Source organism: Schistocerca gregaria, chromosome 5 (genome assembly GCF_023897955.1).
Source record: "Schistocerca gregaria isolate iqSchGreg1 chromosome 5, iqSchGreg1.2, whole genome shotgun sequence".
NCBI lineage: Eukaryota > Metazoa > Arthropoda > Insecta > Orthoptera > Acrididae > Schistocerca > Schistocerca gregaria.
In genome coordinates, this window is record NC_064924.1 from 421,024,723 (window position 1) to 421,047,805 (window position 23,083).

Below are 23,083 nucleotides of genomic sequence, written 5' to 3' on the forward strand. Positions count from 1 at the left end.
GTTAATGCACTAGACGAGCTCTAGACGAAAATCGCCATCTATTGAATAACAGAACTATGTATGCCACTGTGCAGAATACCTCGCGAGGGAGGGCGAAAGAGATGTGAATTTTATTTAGATTTTATTAATGAAATGCAAGGAGTGCTGTTCTACATATAAGTGATTTATTCAGTGAAATTGCATTAAACCGCATATGCAATAATTATCGAAATATTATCAAATTCAATTAACATTCACTCACAAATTATTCAAATAATGATAAACAAAAAAATTTGATCGCCAGGTACGGTACTAAATATTAAAAAAAACGAATAGGATTGAATTGACACCAAGAGCTCACAACAAGTGAATTATATTAAGTGCCTGCCCTAGTATTTGCCTTTTAACATGAGCATTGTATGACTTCCTTCTTATTTAACGTATAAATAAATTACACGAGACGGTTTGACCTGGAGTAAAACGTGAAGAAGGAATTAAAAAAAGAAAAACAGCTTAACATATGACTCTCTTAGCAGGCAAACGGTGAATACTGTGCCTTGCGTCTTTATTAGCATCTAACACATTGCAAAGAAATTGAAGAAAGCGAAAGAAGAATGCTCACCTACGAATGTGGGCGTTTTCTGTATTACCATGTTCATAGCGTGGTCGGCGTGGCGGTGGAGATTGCTGATTGTGTGCGACTGCACCAAGACTCTGCCGGCGGCGTAATTGTTAGCGTCTAACATGCCCTACGCTGAAAATAGTGACCGAAATTTGCAACTGGAAGTTATCATTACTGGATGACGGTGTGTGTCCATCTGCAAGTGCAAACCTACGTGAAACTGCATTGCACAAAGCTCAAAACTGTTCTAACAGTATATCGTCATCGGACATGTAGTAATTCAAAATGTGATCGGTGAATACTCTTGATAACGCTCGAGTGAGTGAAGCTCGCCTACTTGAATGTAACAGACTTTGCTCTCTACGCTGTTTGCGACGAGTGCAAAGTGCGTCGTCTCATGACAAGCGACAAGAGAAGCCTTGCGACTTATCGGAATGATTCAAGAGTGAACTCCTGCATCCTCAAACTAGTGCGCTCCTCGCACCTGGAGAGAGAGAGCCGCTCCTTGTCTCCGCCCTTCCGCAAATTACGTATTCCGTACTATTTTTCAAAGCGAACATTAGATTCTTGCCAATGAAGAGGTTCCTTTCAAAATTTCCTCCCTCCTTGCCGTCGAATTCCGCGAGGAAAAGAGAGTGATACTCTGTTTGAAACCGAGTATACAAATAAATCCAAACTTCTCCCTTTGAGTATTGCTGCTACGTTCCCAGGTGCCCTGCTCGCGGGAAACGGCCAAAATTCCCCGGGTCACTTTAGATTCTTGGACACCCAACTCGTGCTGCTGCTATTCAACTCGCCTCTCTGTCCGCGTTACCTAGAATCGTGACAAAACTGTTTTTCGCTCTAAGTTTGTAGTTTCAGCTGCCTCGGGCACACGTGTGAATGTGCACGGCTTCCCTTGGCAGCGTCTTCGCGTCACTAATCCTCTGGGGGCCTGACCTCTGTGAAGCGTGCCGATACAGGTGCTCGATCGCCGCTCGCCCGTGGGCGCACTATTGTTTTCCACCTGGTCGCCGCGCGACTTCCCAGCTAGGAACGCATCAGAAGAATTCCTCTCATGCACAAAGTGTACCAAGTTTGCAAAGAAAAGAATCATAGCCCTTTACCGATGCTTTATGACACAATAATTCACCTCCATCACATTTCATACATTGCAATAAACTAATGACTGATTTTAACAGCAATTATCTCCTTTAATTGTAAACATGAAAAGCTTTGACGCTTTTCAACCCCAATGATAAAAAGGTTCAATATGAATAATTTTAGATGAAATTTCACACTCTACGCCCTGAGGGCGGTCTTACTTACTGCTATTTACACCGTCGAGATGACGCATCCGATGATGATTACAGGTATTCTTAGCGTTGATCAAACTGCTTACCTGAAACAGAAAAAGGGGATAGAATGTCACACAGATTTTACACATCGTTATCGAACAAAAGTTTAATATTTAGAGAGCCACTAGCCAACGAATGAGACCAAAACAAAAGTTACTTTTTGATGCGAGGTTCTTTTATGTTTACTGTCCGGCAGCTGTACACATACAGCCCGTCTTAACATACAATATCTTAGAAAGTTAAAAACTTGCTGCATAATACTAAAAATCGAACATACAGCGTCATAATAATAATGAGATAAACAGATCAGCCCGTTATGTCAACAATCAGATTTCTAACAATGCGAAAGAACATAATTTCATACACAAATACAAACACACACACACACACACACACACACACACACACACACACACACACAAACACTCTCTGACACACACGGCACTAAAACACAATTTGCAGTTAGGATTTAGTTCGAACTTCTGCCGCTAATACTATATAAGTATCTAAATTATTTTTAACAAGTGAGTCAACACATGAGAAGGACGCAGCTGGAGCATGCGAACCGGCTCACTTATCAGCCAGTTGGATTCCCGTATGTAACGAGGGCACTGAAAAAAGATGTGATTAGTGTCCTGGAGCTCCCCATAGTCCCTCTTTTTTGTCCAAATTAATAATTCAAGGCCACTTATAGGTCTACAGCGCAGACATGGGGCGCTTTTTGTAGCAAACTCAGAGGGCACGATTACACCCCAGGACTCGTCCTGGCTCTCACCGACCTGCAAAACTGGATACGTAAAACATAATGATATTAAAGACTGAAACATTTAGGAGACTGTAATAAAAAAGAACAGCAAGTTTTAACCGACAGTTCCTTTGTACACCTAAAAAAATTAAAGCTTTCATAGAATATCGATAATGCCTTGCATACTTTTCACCAAGAGTTAGGTAAAACACGAGGTGTAAGAGTTTGTACAGTGTTGGGGAGTCATTAATGTCCCTCTTGCCTTTCGTCGTGCCTTAAGGTAGATGTGTACGTGCATTATGCAACACTTGCCCCCACCTGGTATGCACGGTAGTTTCTTGCTGTTGTTGCCGGACATCCGTTGTTCTGCATAATGGCAGTAACCCTCGCCCGAAAATATTTGTATAAAGTGACGTAACAATGAAGTGCGGTGCTTCATTTGATTTAAAAGATTAAATATTTCTTGCCATTTCTGTGAAAATGTTTGAGGAATGAAATTACGGAAACAGTAATAAATGAAGAACTTAACAATTCACTCATAATACACAATAAGAATGGAAAAGATAGCTGATCCGCTGTCTGTGTATACATAATATGCCTTCATCTTCTTGTAGCCCTTGAAAACGGACAAATTAACACGAAAAACAGAGTTATTCAGCCTCAGTTTTCACTCGATAGCACTGACAATTCGTAATTCCCGAATAATGGTATGAACCCCATTATCTGGTATTCGACGAGGGAATTAAAAAATTATAATCAATGGGACAATGCTGGTGATTTTTTGTAGTATTCAACCACTATCGCTTTTCGAGAAAAGCAGCAAACAGTGGATAGATCAGGTTTCCTTTTATTTGCATGTTCAGTTTAATACTTTGATTCTATGTATCTTGACACTGAGAGAGTCAGAATTTCTCAATATTCTATCGACTTCTACGTCTATTACAGGTAATAATAGGAAAACACCGAAAATCGATTATTTCAGAAACTGGTTACTTTTAGCGTATTTAACAATAAGATTAAGCTGGCATGGAAACAAACTATGTAATCTAAAACCAGTTGTTTCGGTGACAACGGCCATCTCTAGTTTGTGCCCAACAGTAACGGAAACAAGGTATTGTCGGAAAAAAATATTAAGGGCTCTGTTTGAGTACTGTTTTGCATAGGTTCTTATTTGCCTTGAGTTCTGTTTAGCGTAAAAAAAATTTTCTCCACCGAAGGAAACCTAATTCTCCGTGAACAGCGTAGCAGTGAAACAGTGAGGTGTGGCGCCTTATACCGCTCTTGTCTAGAGCCTGTGTGTCCGGAGAATGACTCATGCGTGCATAGTGACAGACGGTCTGAATCGGGTTCAGTCGAGTAAGTTGTTCTAGTTTTCATATGCTAGAGGACAGTAGCGAACAGAGACATTCAAGAAACAGGTCAAGAGAATGTTTTTGTGAAATGTTCTGTTTATTTCTTGAAGGCTTTTTTCATTATTTATGTTTTTACAGTTTTGTATTGCTTTTAGTAGTGTGAATGATTCGTGAATGTGGTCTAAAGGAATTATGTACATAATTTTTCTAGTGATGAACGCTGTATGAACCAGTGTGAGAAATTTTTACGACTATGTGAATGCACACAATGGGGAATTTTGTATCATAATATGTTAGTAAGTTTATGGAAAAAGGGAAGCTAATTCTAGGGCAAATGAAAATAGTTAATAATGTAAAGTATAAACAAAATATCAGAATGTTAAATACTTACTACGAGAAAAAGTACAGTTCGAAAGTGTGTTAATTGTTGATTGGTTAATTGCACAATGCGCGGACTAGCCCGGGAGAATAATGGCCTTAAAGAAAACTGACCAATGAAAACGGAGTATTCTCTGCGCGTCTTTTCTCTTGGAGATAGGAAATGATTATAGCAGCCTAAAATAGTTGCAGCCGAGCCTTTCAATGGTATGGTCATATGTAGTATGAACTCCGAAGGACGGTATAGTTTGTTTTAGTTGTGCTACGCCCTTCACAAGTTTTTGAAAGTGAAGGCATGTTCATTTTTTTTAGATAGTATGGATTTTTCAAGTAATTTTGTGTACGAGTGAAGACAGTCGTTCCGCGTGGCATATTGAGCAGATCGGTGACTAAAAACTTGAGTGAATTAGACATCGATAAAGTTAATAGTGTGGTGAGCATGGTGAGCATTTTCATTTAAGAACAATCCGTGATTAATAGCTGTTCAGATTTCGGGAAATACGTCACCATAAAATGAATAACGTGAATTAAAGGGTTTGTGCGTGACTATGTTAAGATTAGCAGGGCCTTGGCAGTGAACGCGTACACTGTCACGGTTCAGAATATACCGAAGGTTTGGCAGTATTTCCAACTATAATTCAAAATTAAGACCTTTTCTCGGTTCTTGGAATAGTTACGTTATATAGAGCCTGGTGTGGGTTGCAGTGTTGTAGGTTTTTGCTCGGCTTTCATACCGGCGATCTGCTGCAACGAGTTCACAGGTAGGTGCAGATAAAAGGAGGTAAAGGAACGGCGACGAAGCAACAGACCACATTATCCGGCTACTGGTAAGTTTATAGTATTCCCGACTGTTGTCCTCAGCATTGTGGCAGAATTACCTAAACCTGCGCTTTGGCTAAATCATACTGAGTTTTAGGAGTTTATAAGAAATTCTATAATGAACAATACGTGTATACTCCTGTCTCCCTTTTCACTCGACCATTCTATCTCCCTTTGCAGACGCTTAGGGTTGAAAGACAAAGCGTATTATATCCACATTCGACACTGTAGTATAGGTGTGTCTCTACAGTCAGCACCCGTATCCACAGCTACTACAGCTGTCAGCATGGGACACTATTAACCGGTCTCTTAAACGGTTCCGTAGTACTTGTGTCAAGTATGCTCGAAAGATCCAGACACTTTAACGTGACCACCACCTACATTTGATGTCGACGGGCCATAATCACGCACAGACGGTAGATAGGAGCACTAGCAGGGGGACGGGGGGGGGGGGGGGGGGTGAGGGTATATCAAGTGTGTCCGGGCCGTGTGAGTAGGTGCGTAGGGGGGGGGGGGGGGGGCAGAAAACGGTACAGTCGTTGTCAAGTCTATTTATATAACGTCCAAAGGGCCATGATCATTGATTTTCGGGCCAAGGGTGGAGGCATTTCCGAAATGGCTAGGTCTTTAATTGTCACGTGCCGCCGTGGTTAAAGTATACCGTGCGTAATGGGATCACGCTTTCCTAAACCGGCGCGGAGGCAACTGTGGTGCAGCACGGAACATACACGACAGGCGAGAATTACCGCTGCGGAGATCAGTACCGGGGAATGTATGTTCAACTGTTGAGCAACTGACCACCAAGATGAAGCAACGGGTTACCAACCACGTCTCGTCAGTGACCTTTCACCGAACGTTACCCCATATAGATCTCCACAGCAGACGCCTGGTTCAAGCACACATGATGACTTCTGTTCATCGGCGTCCATGGCTGGAATTTCCACTCCGGTATCGCAACTGGACGTCAACTGAGTGGTGGCAGGGCTGGCTGCCGTGGCCGAGCGGTTCTAGGCACTTCAGTCTGGAACTGCGCGACCGCTACGGTCGCAGGTTCGAATCCTGCCTCGGGCATGGATGTGTGTGATGTCCTTAGGTTAGTTGGGTTTAAGTAGTTTTAAGTTCTAGGAGACTGATGACCTCAGTTGTTAAGTCCCATAGTGCTCAGAGCCATTGGAACCATTTTGAACTGGTGACAGGTGGCCTTGTCAGATGAATAATACTTTATGCTCCATCGGACAAATGGCTGTAGGCTTGTACGAAGTGAAACATCTGAAAGCAGGCACCTTGCAACTGTCTCCGGTAAGCTCCAGGCCGGAGAAGGATTGTTACGGTGCGGGAAATATTTTCTTGACATTGCCCAGGTGATCGCGTCATGCTGAAATGCACAGCCATACATGGAGTTTAGCGTTTACCAGCAGAACAATGCAACGTTTCACATAGCTCGCATTGTACGCGCGTAGTTGGAAGAGGAACAGGATGAGTCTAGCGCACTCACCTGGTCACCAATCTACGACCGTCATCCGAGAAATCTAGCGCAAATGGCTACGGCAATGGAGTCGCCATGGCTTCAAACCACTGTCGGTACCTTCTACAACCTCACTGACTATCTTCCTGTACGTCGCACAGCGGCCCGCGCTGCAGAAGATTGCCATTGAAATTGCTACACCAAGAAGAAATGCAGATGATAAACGGGTATTCATTGCAGAAATATATTATACTAGAACTAACATGTGATTACGTTTTCACGCGATTTGGGTGCATAGACCCTGAGAAATCAGTACCCAGGACAACCACCCCATGCCGTTATAACGGCCTTGATACGCCTGGGCATTGTGTCAAATAAAGCTTGGGTGGCGTGTACAGGTACAGCTTATAGCCCCAATACGATACCACAGTTCATCAAAGAGTAGTGACGCGTATTGTGACGAGCCAGTTGATCGGCCACCATTGACCAGACGTGAATGGCCCATACAGGACCTGCAAAATGCGGTCGTGCATGATCTTGCTGAAATGTAGGGTTTCGCAGGGATCGAACGAAGGCTAGAGCCACGGGTCTTAACACATCTGAAACGAAATGTCCACTGTTGAAAATGCCGTCAATGCGAACAAGAGGTGACCAAGACGTGTAATCAATGGCACCCCATAACATCACGCCGCGTGGTACGCTAGTATGGCGATCACGAATACATGCTTCAATGTACGTTCAACGCGATTTCGCCAAACACAGATGCGACCATCATGATACCGTAAACAGAATCCGGATTCATCCGAAAAAATGACGTTTTGCCAGTCGTGCACCCAGGTTCGTTGTTGAGTACACCATCGCAGGTGCTCCTGTCTGTGATGCAGCGTCAGGTGTAACCGCAGCCATGGTCTCCGAGATTATAGTCCATGCTGCTGCAAACGTCGTTGAGTTCTTCGTGCAGATGGTTGTTGTCTTGCAAACGTCCCCATCTGTTGACTCAGTGATCGAGACGTGGCTGCACGATCCGTTGCAGCCACGCGGATAAGATGCCTGTGATCTCGAGTACTAGTGATGCGAGGTAGTTGGGATCCAGCACGGCGTTCCGTATTACCCTCCTGAACCCACCGATTTCATATTCTGCTAATAGTCATTGGATCTCGACAAACGCGCAATCGCGATATGCTACAATCCGATCTTTATCAAAGTCGGAAACGTGATGGTACGCATTTCTCCTCCATACATGAGGCATCAAAACAACGTTTCACCAGGCAACGCCGGTCAACTGCTGTTTGTGTATGAGAAATCTGTTGGAAACTTTCCTCATGTCCACACGTTGTAGGTGTCGCCACCGGCGTCAACCTTGTGTGAATGCTCTGGAAAGGTAATCATTTGCATATCATAGCATCTTCTTCCTGTCGGTTAAATTTCGCGTCTGTAGCACGTCATCTCCGTGGTGTGGCAATTTCAATGGCCAGTAGTGTATTTACAGCTCCCTCTATTGTGGTGCGCTGGTTCTTCAGACATAGTGTCCACATTGCTCGTTATGTTAATTTCGCAGGGAAGTGAGGAGCTGCCTCGGAGTGTTTCACTGAACAGTACATTAGGACAAGCGGACGGAGCAGCGGCCTTCAAAGCCTGAGGCGCCTCGGGTCCTGTGGCGGGCAACAGGTAGCGAACAAGAAACAGTGTGTAGCACGGCGCTGTGTGCCGGCGCCCCTTGTGTCGCGCCGGCCGTCCCGTGGCGTTATTGCAGAGACCCGCCTCTACTCGGCCCGCCTCGACTGCTGTTTGGATTCCGGCCAGCTGTTTGATCCGCGCCTGTGTGCGCACCGTGATTAATTTCAGCAAGCCGCATCCCGCATGTTGCAGAAGCCAATCCCGCTGACGCTGCTGTTTGTTCGAAACTGACGCAGTGTTACCTACACTGGCGTAATAACTGTATAGCATTGTTTACTGACTTCCATCTGCTCATTTGGTAGCCATTCATTATCCTTCGCTCTTCTCCCGTAAGAAAGCAACTACGATCAACCTTTAGTACAGTCACAATGCGTGCATAGAGTGGAAGAGAGGCAGTACTGTGATGCTGTTTTAGGGGATTTCTTAAATTAAATGCTCAATAGTTGAAGGGATGAACGGAAGAAAGTGCTAAGTCGCTACAAGGTATTTTGAGTTGTTGGGTATTGTACGTTTCGTTAAAATCAAGAGAAAAAAATGGAAATATAAAGTTACCGCTTGAGGGCGTTACTCCAGCGTGTATGCAAAACTGCGCGACTGCAATGCTGTTCCGTAAACAACGACATGTGAGAAAGGGATCAGCGTGGCATTCGTAATTTTACAATGAAATGAATACCCCTAGCTGCGGACGTTGATATAAGTCAACGGGGACAGTTGAAACGGTGTGCCCCGACCAGGACTCCAACCCGAGATATCCTGCTACCATGGCAGACGCTCTATCCATCTGAGCCACCGTGGACACAGAGGATAGTGCGCCTGCAGGAACTTATCTCTGGCACGCGTCCCCTGAGACCCAGATTCGCATCTTATTGTCCCGCACTGTATTCATAGCGCCCCTGCCCATTATACTCATTACTTGCTGCTTTTTCCCCGATTCCCGTAAGAGTTCGGGCACTGTTTGTGCATCTGCACAGAAGAAGACGGTCAAATGACTGGTGAGCCATAATATATATGGGTGTTGCAAAAAGGTACGGCCAAACTTTAAGGAAACATTCCTCACGCACAAATAAAGAAAAGATGTTATGTGGACATGTGTCCGGAAACGCTTAATTTCCATGTTAGGGCTCATTTTAGTTTCGTCCACCTACGCTCAATGGAGCACGTTATCACGATTTCATACGGGATACTCTACCTGTGCTGCTGGAACATGTGCCTTTACAAGTACGACACAACATGTGGTTCATGCACGATGGAGCTCCTGCACATTTCAGTCGATGTGTTCGTACGCTTCTCAACAACAGATTCGGCGACCGATTGATTGGTAGAGGCGGACCAATTCCATGGCCTCCACGCTCTTCTGACCTCGACCCTCTTGACTTTCATTTATGGGGGCATTTGAAAGCTCTTGTCTAGGCAACCCCGGTACCAAATATAGAGACTCTTCGTGCTCGTATTGTGGACGGTTGTGATGTAATACGCCATTCTCCAGAGCTGCATCAGCGCATCAGGGATTCCATGCGACGGAGGGTGGATGCATGTATCCTCGCTAACGGAGGACGTTTTGAACATTTCCTCTAACAAAGTGTTTGAACTCACGCTGGTACGTTCTGTTGCTGTGTGTTTCCATTCCATGATTAATGTGATTTGAAGAGAAGTAATAAAATGAGCTCTAACATGGAAAGTAAGTATATATAGTATGCGTTCCCTCGGACAGTGCCCAAACGGCTGACATTCGCCGGAGGATGAGGAATTTGTACGGGGCAGAATACTGTCGATAACCACTGTAGTGGAATGGTAACCAAGGAGTGCTGTTGTTTCATGATAACACAGGCCGCCATATCACAAATGTCATAATTCAGACGTTACGGCAACTGAAGTGAGAGAACCGCCTTATAGTTCTGGTCTCTCTCCGTGATATGATCACGCCTCCACTCCGTTAGAAAAGGCCTTCAAAGGTCGACTATTCCTGTCGGACAGAGATGTACAACAGGCAGTTACGGAATTTTTCAGGCAGCAGGGCAGGGTGTTTAACCTAATAGACACCTTCAACCACGTGCATCGGTACAATGATTGCCTAAATGCTCTTGGCTATTTTTCCTGATTAGCACAATGATGCTGGAGTGTAAGGCCTCCGAACGGAAATTTTTTGATCTCCTGTTTTATAATAACACAAAAATGTATATAGCAGATAGCTCTTTCTCGCAGTACATGAGGAAAAACTTGTTTCCAACATGCAGTACATTCCAAAATACAAAGTTTACGGTGATCAGACAAACCTCACAATATTCAGGTTTGCCACTTTTTTCTACCGTCCTCTTGAAGAGTAAAAAGTGATAAACAGGATTTCCTTATAACAGGAACACGGACTCAGCTATAAAATAGCTTCAAGGGAATGGGTCGTGATGCGTTACAAGAGGGATTCTAACTTGAAACTAAAGTGTTGTAGTGAAAAGCAATTACATAAATGTTTGAGAGATATTTGTGTCCCGTAGCTCTGCACTTTCGAGTTAAATTGCGTGCTACTGATCACTAAGTAAATTTGTTTGGTCCATGACTGGGATGTTGTATGAATACTGAAACGTATCTCTCACCATAACAATGAAAAATTTAAAGGGAGCGGAATGTTACCTGAAATTTGTACGGAACCAGACCAAAGTTATATGAGTCGCAGAACATGCAGGGGAAGCAATAGTTCCGATGTGACTGAGACAGTGTTGTAGCTTATCCTCCATGTTATACAATCTACAAAGCCAGAAAACAGTCTAAGAAACAGTCGAGAAATTCAGAAGGAGAATTGATGTTGAGGGGAAAAAATTAAGACTTTGAGTTTAGCAAGTAACAACGTAATTCTGTCGAAACTAGTAAATGACTTCAGGGACAGATGAAATGAATAGATAGTTTCTTATGACGAATATTATCAAAAGTTAATCAAGAGTAGTCGAATGTAGTCAAATTAAATCAAATGATGCTGAGGAAATTAGGTTACCAAATAAGACACTAAATCTCGTTGACGAATGATATTATTTGAGCAGCAAAGTAACTGACAGTGGGTGAATTAGTGGCCACATAAAAACGGTAGACCAACGATAAGAGGAAAGGAACTTCTGAAAGACAAATATTTGTTCGCATTGAACATAAATTTCATTGTTATAAACTCTTTTCTGAATGTACGAATAACCCACTGTCGATTTTTTAAAGAAAGGAACTCCCATGTATAAATATCTTCGAAAGTCTGATTACACTTCCAATGAGTTAATATGTTAAATACTTGGCACTGACTGTTTAAGACCTTTATGGTTGAAATGGCTCTGACCTCTATGGGAATTAATATCTGAGTTCATCAGTCCCCTAGAACTTAGAACTACTTAAACCTAACTAACCTAAGGACATCACACACATCCATGCCCGAGGCAGGATTCGAACCTGGGACCGTAGCAGTCGCGCGGTTCCAGACTGAAGCGCCTAGAACCGCTCGGCCACACAGGGAGAGAAGAACAGAAAGAACCCAGCAGATATCACCAACTCATCATTTGCGCATGAAGATGGCAAGAAGTCGGCTTGCCGTAATGTCGCGCGCTTCAGACGACACCGTCCTACTGAACCACTTGAACTATTCAAGATTTTCCTATGCCAGGAAAATCTAAAAGCACGCAAGAGGAGAATGGTTGAAGAGGTTCTTGGAAGAGAAGAGGAAAATGCAGTCCATGTTGCACATATGCTCATATTGCTGTAGAGGCCGTAACGGAAGAAGAAGATGAACGTACCCCTTAATGAGTAGACTGAGGCACCATTTTCAATTAGTAAATTCTATCAATAATTACGTGAAATACGGAACATAACTTTTTCCATGGAACCTATTGGATAGGTAAAAGGCTACAGGGATCATGTGACTATTTTAACTAGTTGGTAGTATAGATTTGTCTTGAGTGTAGCCTTGTGAGCCAGTTAACTGTGAACAATGAACAGTAAAGTGATGAAGAGGTTAGAAGGTTTTGAAATCTGTTGTTCTGGAAGGATACTGAAAATTAGCGGAGATGATCGAATAACTGAGGAGACGGCACATATTCTAAGTAAGGAGGAAGGAAATTCGTAGTAAAATTTGACTAAAAGAAGGTATAGATTGATAGGACATAACCTATGGCTCGATACGTCCTCCTCAGTTTTGTAATGGAGGGAGGCTTGAAGGGGTAAAATTTATACATGCAGATCGAGATTGGACTACAGCAAGCAGGTTGAAACGGCTGGTGGTTGTAGCAGTTACGTATAGATGAAGAATTTTTCAACATTTGACTTGTGTGGAGTGCAGCACAAAACCTATGTTCAGACTGAAGACCACAAGAAGAAGAAGAAAATCAACAACAACAACATCTTTCTCCACAACACTCTCTACCTCCTCGCTAAATACTGAGATGTCACCTTCTGTATAACAAAGAAATTGTTATTGTTTTGTGAGCCCGCAGCTTATGTTAAACATTGCTTCTCATTGTGTTCTGTCTACCCCAACACATGCGTTTCAGCTAATTTCAGTCACGTTTTTTCTCCGTCTTCCCTCTCCGCGAATGGCATCAACGGTGGGTATCGATATTCGCACCTTGTACTATCTTTGGCCTGGTGCTGATAGTTCCCGGCTTTGCTGTGCTCACGCAGTTGGTCGGTTGGTGTGGAGCAGCGAGGAAGTCTCTGTGGCTAGAAGTCTGGCCGAGGCTGCTGGCAGCGTCCACGCCCGGTGGGAGTGTGTGCTGCTGCTCTCATTGCTACGAGGTCCGTGGCTCACCGATCCTGGACACTAAAGTTGACTTTTGACTTAATCTACCAGCAAGTCATGACTGTTCACATTGTGTTGTTTGGATTTTGTTGTCGGCAGTTGCAACATTCCCGCGAGCAACAACATGTGTTTTCAAGTTGGCGAAGTTTAGTCACCCTCCGGTGGAGTTTAATTGTACTTGGTTATTTTGTATTGAAGTGCACCAGCAGAATCTTCTGCCTTGTGGCCGTTAACGTTCCGGTTATCTGCCCTGGCCGTGGACATAAATTCAGGCAGCGTATTTTCCTAATCATGTGTCGCTGTCCGGCACAGTGTGTAGTTTGACAGCTCAATGTATAATTGGTTGTGGGCGCCAATACCTTCCACGTTGTTCCATTGAAAGTCCTGTTGTGTGCTAATTGGTGGAGCGGAAGTTATCTTGTCGGTGGGCCCGTTGCCTGTCTGTCAGTTGGGTTGTCGTCGGATCGAGAATGGTTGGGCCGACTACCTGTCTCTCCTAAGTGAGCGTTTCAGTTCCAGGCCGAGCCTGAGGAACTTCTGAGCGCCGTTGGGTGTACTGCTTTTTCTCATTTGTTCTTGTTGTTTGTATCTGTATGACTTCTAGACGATTTTTAAATTAAGGTTGTTTTGCCCTTAAGGAGTAAGAGTGTTTGGGCCTTCAGACTAATATAAAGAACTGTTTTAAGTAAGGCTTTTGTCCTTTTTAAAAATTTAATTTTGTTGAATCTTAAGTGATAGGCATTCAGCCGATTGTTTTGCTCTTAAGGTGTCAGATTGTTTGGGCCTTCAGCCCAATTAAAGCAATGTTTTAAGGTAAGGCCTTTGGCTCTTTAAAAATTCTAATTTTCGGTTGAGTCTTAAGCTTATTGGGTTTCAGCCGATTTTAAATTAAAGTGGTCTTGGCCTTAAGGCATGTGATTGTGTGGCGTATTGAGCCAGTTATTAAGTTCCAAAAATTTATGCTGCTCTTTTTTTTAAATTTTCTTGGCTCTTGTAATGTTTGGTCAAATAAATAAAGTTGTATGGTCGAGTGCAACTGATAGGAGCTTGTTTTGGCCCCTTTCCACAATTTAAACCATCTGTCCTGTCCCGCCGTTTTATCAGGGCGTTTCACTATCGTTTCACTTAAAATCTCACTTATGTGCCGTATCTTAATTAAGGGTGACTACTTTTTCTTTCATCAATGTAGTCGATAAGTATTGACGCGATTATCAACCGAAATATTTATCATTTAAGTTGGTAATAGAGCAAGTTCATTAAAAGGTGTATAAACTACCTTTTATTTTCGGCTGGACCGCTTACAATGGCGTGCTAAAAAGTAATGTCCCCGAAATTTTTACTGTGTCTCAATATCGACTTCAGGTGTTACATGTTATAAATATTATGCGGTCGACATTTCCGCTTCCCTGGCGCCAGTTGGAACCCACTGCCGGTACAGGACTCCGAACTGTAGCCTTTAATATGGCAGTGTGTAACGTAACTACGAGGGATATTCGTAAAGTAAGGTCCGATAGGTGGCAAAATGGAAACGACAGTGAAAATCTTATGAAGCTCTCCACAGACTTGTTGGGCCGCGTTTCTATTACGCCTGTCGGTAGCGCCATGTTGCTCTTTTCAGTTCTGAGCACACAGTGAGCATGTAATGATGAGTAGAATAATAGTGTCTCAGGCCAAGTATGGGTGCACAGGGCGACGTTTCGCCTGATACCGTGCAGCACTGCATAACGTATGTGTCATGTGTTTCAGTTCTGAGCACACAGTGAGCATGTAATGATGAGTAGAATAATAGTGTCTCAGGCCAAGTATGGGTGCACAGGGCGACGTTTCGCCTGATACCGTGCAGCACTGCATAACGTATGTGTGATGTGTTTCCTTCTTCGTGACGATTCTAGGCAGCACACTGCATGGGCGATAACAACGTCCCTGCAGCGTTTTAGATGGGAAGTGTTTGATCACTCACCATACAGCTCGGACTTGGTTCCCTCTGATGTTCATCTCTGCTCACATGAACCGCTGGCTATGGAGACAGATTTTGGCACAGACAAACTGCAGATCCACATACAGAATTGACAGAAACCAGGCGGCTGCCTTCGATGGCGATTTGGTACAACAGTATGACAAATCTCTAAGTAGGAGCGACAATTATGTAGAGAAGCAGATGGAAAGTGTAGCAAATTATTGCAAATAAAACTTTTTTTTTAAATTTTCATTGTAGTTTCCATATCCCGACCGATCGGACCTTACTTTCCGATAACCCTCGTATGATGGTGTGTGGGGAACAGCGTGGCGTTGTCCAGTTTCTAACTGCAGTCGAGTTCATCCTCACATGGAGAGTCCTCTCCTTCAGCATGAAAATCCCAGACCACACAAGTGCACTGAGACGTCTGCAACAATCTGACACCTTGCATTCTCTATCACCGATCATCCTCGATGGAGTCCCGACTAGGCTCCACCCGATTTTACCTGTTTCCTAAAGTAAAAGGAAATCTCCGAGGACTTCACTTTGATAGTAATGAAGTGATGCCAGCTGAGATGAGGCTATGGATCCATCAACAAAGTCAACATTCTACATTAGCGCTATCAACGAACAGATCTCTCGTTGGGAAAAATGCGTTCGTAGCCAGAGCAACTACGTTGAGAAATAAACGTGTCGACATGAGGAATAAGCCTGTGGAATTTTAAAAAAGTATGTTTTATTCAAAAAGTTTTAAGAGTTGTTCGTGAAATATTATGAGGCATTACAGTTTAGTACGAACTCGTAATTTACAAGTGTGCCATATCTGATTGCAGATTAATATAGAGAAATATGCGTATCAGCTAAGCCTTAACGTACTTACTTTACTTGGCAAGGCTACATACGTTCACCGGATAGAAAATAGTCACTCCAGTTCTCACCCATAGATGAATTGTTAGGCGTTTATAGGTGGCGCAGCAATCGAATTACATGGTCAATAGAAAGCCCAGTCTCCCTGAACATAAGGAAATAGTGATTAGTGAGACATTTGTGTTTCATGCGGACATTGTACGTAAACATGGGTAAATGTAAGAACATGACAGAGCGGCAAAAAACAGTAATCAGTTTTGGCAGCGTCCAGGGACGTACGGTGAGTGAAGCTGCTGGATTCTATGGCATTTCACGGCAGACTATGTGATCTAAAGTATCCGGACACCCCCAAAACATACCCTTTTCATATTAGGTGCATCGTACTGGCACCTACTGCCAGGTACTCCAGATCAGCGATCTCAGTAGTCATTAGACATTGTGTGAGAGTAGACTGGGGACCCCGAACGTAGTCAGGTGATTGGGTGTCACTTGTGTCATGCGCCTGTACGCGACATTTCCACACTCCCAAACATCCCTACTTCCACTGCTCACTATCACATCGGGAGCCCCTCTACCATGAAACCCAAGTTTTCCCGCCCTGATGCAGTTTGGAATTCCTGTGTGGTGGTCTGGTGGATAGAGGTCTGCCTTTTTTCACTTTACAACTCTCTGCAACTGTCGACGTTCTCTGTCAGTCGACAGACGAGGTCGGCCTCTACACTTTTGTGCTGAACGTGTCCCTTCATGTCAAGAGCAAGAGGTCACTGCTCACACAGGCGCGTAAAGACGACTACAGCCAAATTTATCGGGCTGGAAGAATATGTCACTGGTTTTCTGATCATTCCCTCACCCTATTACACCTCAATTGGTCTGCTAAATTTCCTCACTTGAACACCACAAAAATTCTGTGGAACATGTTGGAACTACGGACAAACTGCGACATCAGCATATTGGTGGAAATGCGCGGTAAATCCCTCAGGAAGTGGCTTACGATATATGCAAAAGCTTGTGGATGCACTTTCTAACAAAATCGATGCGGTTATCAAGTCCAGGGGCGGAACTACAAGGTTTTAAATGACGCTTGTAACGATTTATCTAGGGGTGAATAACTTTATGTCCGGTGAGTTTATGTGCTACCTGGAATTCATTTAACGAACTAACATTCAGAATCTTGCTTTCCGTGAAACTCGGGAATAGTATACCAGTTCAGAGTACTGACACAAATTACGAAGCGACAGGTATCCTCAAACAACAAACATCCGTTTTTTCATTGTTCTCAGAAATTTACCGTGTAATAAACGTCTTGATTTTTTCTTACTTATTTCACTTCTACAGCTATTGGAGAAAAGCTGTACGTGAAGGTACACATTCATTAAATAACGACCAATTGCGAAATGTTTCTAAGTTCGATATTAGAGGGAATGTATTTCCTCTTAAACATCGTTTCCTCTGAATCAAGTTACAATAGCTGAAAGAAGAGATAGTATTAGTGGATTGTTTTACAAGCATTACGCAAATACTTGCACTATTTGTGGTACATAAATGTGAAGAAACATTTTCAGTCTGTAAACATGTGTGCAATAACGTAATCACTATCCACAGAGAGAGTGCGAGTAGCTCGTATTCGGCTGGCTGTGTGACGAAAGTGAATTATTTTCCAGAAGTTTACGCTGTGTGGGTTCCACTCCTTCGCACTCTCTCTTTGCCTCACAGCCTCTTGCGCAGACGGACTATAAGAACTACGTCAGGGGTACATTCTTGTTCTTCCCGAGGGAGGGCTGCTCCACAGTTGCGTTTGTTTTGCACTTGTTCTGCCGGACTCCACCGCTGTGCTTGCACAGCGGACCGGAGACGGAGTCCGCCTGCGAGCCCGTTTGTGTGTGTGTGTGTGTGTGTGTGTGTGTGTGTGTGTGTGTGTGCGTGTGGGCGTGTTCGTATGTGTGTGGGAGTGGGCGAAGAGGTTGGGGTGGAGGGTGTTTGCTCTTCCAACCTTGCACTGCGCTGTTGGAACTGTGTGTGTGTGTGTGTGTGTGTGTGTGTGTGTGTGTGTGTGTGTAAGTGTGTGTGTGCGCGCGCTTCCCAGGACCACCTCTCTGTCTTGTATCATGCAACACCGTCTGCAAGGATCGCTATTCTTTTGTCAAAAAGGCGTGAGCCGTAACACAACAGACTTTCTTTCACCTCACAATTCTCTCACACAGAGAGATTGTTGAATTAAGCAGTTTTTGTAAAAATCATAACGTAGTATATGCTTGTGATATGTTACTGTGGAATACTTCACCTACAAATGACTAGATTCTTATTGAGCTACCTGTCAGACAAGAGGAAACAGTGGTGGTTTCAGTACAGATTTCTTGGAGTATTCTGACAGGTAAAAGTAGTATTCTGTATGCTGTCCTATCGAAGTTATCAATTCGTATGTAGCGAGATGCCAGGCTTATTAATTATAACAGGATACAACGTTTCAAGAACTGTTGAGGTGGAATGGGGTCAGGTGTATACAGACAGATGGTAATGTGGAATTGAATATAATCCTCAGTTAATCTGGGCCAATAACTAAAACCACCTGTCCAAAAACATACACAGAAGGTCTATTAAAGGAAGAAAACAAATAAGACATGGGTGCCTGAGGGGATTAAAATACAATGAAAAAGAACAAAAGAAATTTCATGTAATCGGCAAAAGAAATCCAGTGCCTCTAGCATTCTGCAAAAAAATACTGAGAGGCATTAAAACTTCCAGAAATATCATTAGGACAGAAAAAATAACCTACACAAAAAATTAAAACTGTCAGAAATAGTGAAGCGAGAGGAAGGACAAGAAGTCAGTGCAGAATTCACTATCACAATTAATTCGAATGACAGTATTTTGTTGGTAACTAACAAGTTGCGAGTACTTGTAACAAGTACTTACCATATATAGCAGCTAAAATTTAATTAAAGGGTTCATTTGAAGATGAAGGGAATATGTCAAAAATATCGTTCTATAAAACTTTAAGCAACAAGAAATACTACCAACATCCCTCACTTTAATAAACAGAATTATGTAAGTTCTAGAAAGCAAAAGCTCATATGATGCTAAGGGAATCTGAAACATAATTCTGAAGAGCTATGTAGTAACTTCTATAGTGATATATGTAATATATAACTGGCACAGCGAATTCTTTAAGACCGGATAAAATATGCTATAGTTCTGCCTCTTCAAAAGAAAATTCACGAAAAATGATTGAAATAGTTATCATTTGGTTTCGATGCTGACGTCTTTTCCTAAAATATTCGAATAAGAAGTACTGAAGAGTTGTCTCACATTTAAGAACAAGTTAATTATTTACCGCGATGCTGTTTGGAATCCGTCGTTGTGGCCGTGTGGTTGTAGGCGCTTCAGCCTGGAACCGCGTGACTGCTACGGTCGCAGGTTCGAATCCTGCCTCGAGCATGGATGAGTGTGATGTCCTTAGGTTAGTTAGGTTTAAGTAGTTCTGCGTTCTAGGGGACTGATGACCACAGATGTTAAGTCCCATAGCGCTCAGAACCATTTGAACCATTTTGAACCATCCAGAAACAATGCTCTACTGAGAATGATATTGATTTAGTCATTCACCGAATCTTACAAGCCTTAAATAAGAAAATATCACTAGCTGGTAATCTTTGTGATTGATCTTAATTTATTCAAAAAATGGTTCAAATGGCTCTGAGCACTGTGGGACTTAACTTCTGAGGTCATCAGTCCCCTATAACGTAGAACTACTTAAACCTAACTAACCTAAGGACATCACACACATCCATGCCCGAGGCAATATTCGAAACTGCGACCGTAGTGGCCGCGCGGTTTCAGACTGTAGCGCCTAGAACCGCTCGGTCACTCCGGCCGGCTCTAAAATTAATTCATTAGTTTCATATTCCATGGATCATTTGTACCCTAAATCGTAATAAGTGGACTCTGAATGTGTAGATTACGTTACTCTCTTAGGCAGACTAATTTTTGTGGAACAGGTGGCTTTACAAACAACTGTTTTGAATAATACTTAACAAACGTACGAAAAACTTTGAGGTGAATAATTCAAGCAATGTTTAAGAAATCAAAACAGCAGCATCACAGGATACAATGTGTCTTGTTCTTTATATTTGCGAGTGAACTTTCACATAAGATTCATCAAGCAGAAGTGGTACTTTGCCGACGGTACTAGTTTTTTAATAATTCCGGTTGGAGCGAAGGAAGCAGAAGAGATTATTAATAATTTTTGGAAAGAATTATCAAGTGGTTCTCTGAGTAGGGACTGTTCCCTAATTTTCAGAAAACACACTATATTCAGCTTTGTGCAACAAATAGTCAGACAAACAACTGACGTAGGACATGAACAGGAATCTGGCCAGATAGTTCGAATATTTTTGTTATAGACACAGACAAAAACTTTAACTGCAAGAAACATATGCTGAGATGCTCAATAAATTAAGTTCAGCTACTTTTACTTCTCATATCAGGCTAGTCTTGGAGTCAAAGGATCTGTCTTCTAACACTGCATACTTCCAATCAATAAATCCTCATTGTATAATTTCTGACGTCACTCATCACTTCTGGGACAGAGTGTTGATGGCACAAAAGGGAGCAGCAAGAATAACATGTGGTGTTTACCCTCAGTCATTTGTCGATACCTCTTTAAGGAGTTAGGCATTTTAACCGCAACTTCACTGTAAAAGTATTCGCTGTTGATATTTGTCATAAATACTCCATCAGAGTTTGAGAAGTATAGCAGCCACCGTACCCACAACGCTAGGAAGAAATGTAAATTGTTATTCGATTTGTAAAGGAAACGAAGACAACGGCCGCATTTGCGCATAGGAGTAAATTTAACGTGACAAGTGAAAATCAGAATGGGACATGGATTCGAACTCGGATTTCCCACTCTACGCAGGCGGTCGCCTTAAGCGCTTAGGGCATCCGGCCATGCTTTTAATCCCAGTCAAATTAGTTTCATCCCTGCAGACACTAGTGCTGCCCACTGTCTGCCTACAGCTTTTGGCAGAGTAATTCAAGAGCTCGGACATAGTGCGCAACCGCACTGATTTTGCCAGGAGCAGTTTATGTTCGTAGATATTACTACATGGGTGTGTGGTGTCTGTTCTGTTGGACATGTTCGACGTAACATACACCAACAAACAGGTTGTTGTTGTGGTGTTACCGCCAGACACCTCACTTGCTAGGTGGTAGCCTTTAAATCGGCCGCAGTCCGGTAGTATAAGTCGGACCCGCGTGTCGCCACTATCAGTGATTGCAGACCGAGCGCCGCCACACGGCAGGTCTAGAGAGACTTCCTACCACTCGCCCCAGTGGTACAGCCGACTTTGCTAGCGATGGTTCACTGACTTCTACGCTCTCATTGCGGCCTCCTTTAGTTATATGGGTTGGCTCTCCTGGCAACGACAACATTGGCGACGAGAGTAAAGGTGTTCTTATCTAAATATCCTTGATTTACTTGTGTAATGGCTTCGCCACAATCTCCAGATGTACAGTCCAAATTTTATCGCTTACAGAATCAGCAGACGCAGGCCTTACTGGATGCCCTGGGACAGCTCGTCCAGGGTCAACGTGGAATGCAAAACGATGCTGCAGCAGCCGCTTCACCGCTAACGCAGCCACAACACGCTGTTGCATCAACTTTTCGACCTTTTGATGCTGCACTGGAAATCTGGACGGAGTGGTCACGCCAATTTGGATTCCGCCTACAAAATTCAAGGTAACGAGCGGCAGCCGTTTCTCCTTTCTTCAGTAGGTGTGACCACGTACAGTGTGATAGTCAAATTATTTCCCCGACGCGACGTAGCAACTTTGTCCTACCAAGAAATTTTGGCTGCATTAGATGCATATTTCAAATAATCAGTCAATGTAGTTGCGAAAAGGTATACCTTCTTTCGTACAAAACGTACGGCATGTCAGACTAATCGGGAGTGGGTTGCAACTTTGCAAGGCCTTACTAGGAATTGTGCTTTTGAGTATCAATGTGGACTCCCTTATTCAGATACTATGGTACGTGATGCAATTGCACAGAACGTTTCTGATGTTCGTATAAAGGAACAGATTTTGAAACTAGTAAATCCCTTCATTCAACAAGTGATGGACATATTGGATCTGCAGGACACACTTGACTTTGCTCAGGAATCATTTGAAACTTCGCCAGCAGTGTGTCAGGTTAACCGGCCCGCCGGGCGAGCTGCACGGATTAGTAAACAGCCCTAGCGCCCGGCCGCGACGCTGCCGCCAGGCTCTCAGCCACGTGTGCCGCGCAGGCAAGCAAATGCAGTGATCAAATCATGCCCGCAGTGTGCTACTAAACATTCGCGTGAGAATTGCCCGTCACGCCAAGCTATTTGCTTTTATTGTAATAAAAAAGAACATGTTCAGAGTGTTTGCCAGAAAAAGCTCAGATCGGAAGCTGAAAACCGTTCCAGGCCCTTTGCTTCGCGCCGGAATCGGAATCGAACCAAGGATACTCAGGCTCGCGATACTTTGCCCATGGAAATTCATGTAGTTAATTCCACTCCGCGCAGTGGCACTCTAACAGTGACGTCGCAAAAATAGTGTGCGTCGACATCGCCGGAACTCCCGTCAAGTCGCAAGTGATTATGTACCAGTGTCAGTTCACGTTGCACGAGACAGTCGCTCTTGTCGTCAGCAGGACAATAAACTTTTTGTAGACTTGGACTTTAACGGCAAAGTGATACCATTCCAGCTCGATACCGGAGCTGCAGTTTCAGTGATCAATCAAGACACTTACCAACTGCTGGGCACACCTCCGTTGTGTGCCGCCAATGTTAAATATCTAGCTATTCCGGTCAAGGTGTTAAGACAGTGCAGCCTTCATGCTACCTACAAAGGACAAACAAAACTTGTGTCATTTTCGTCCTTCGATCTTCTTCTGCAGTGAACTTGTTTGGTTTCTATTTATTTCAGTTGTTTTAAATTGTCTATAGTAAATCAGGTCCTCTCAGTGAACCAGAGTGTGCCTTCAGACTGTTTCTCGTCTATGTGAAGAATTTGCAGACATTTTTGCACCGCGCCTCGGTTGCACTAAGAACTATAAAGCACATTTGGAACTGAAAGTAAACGCGAAACCGAAATTTTTCAG

At 43.4% G+C, this 23,083-nt stretch overlaps 1 protein-coding gene across 1 annotated transcript in view; it reads right to left on the reverse strand.

Moving 5' to 3' along the window:
• The window catches only part of LOC126273366 (uncharacterized), an 809,762-nt gene extending 807,783 nt beyond the window's left edge, over window positions 1–1,979 (reverse strand). The window contains exon 1 of the mRNA XM_049976915.1: window positions 1,910–1,979. The gene's annotated coding sequence lies outside the window, so the exon portion shown is untranslated. The remainder of the gene's footprint in view (window positions 1–1,909) is intronic.
• Between the last annotated feature and the right edge of the window lie 21,104 nt (window positions 1,980–23,083).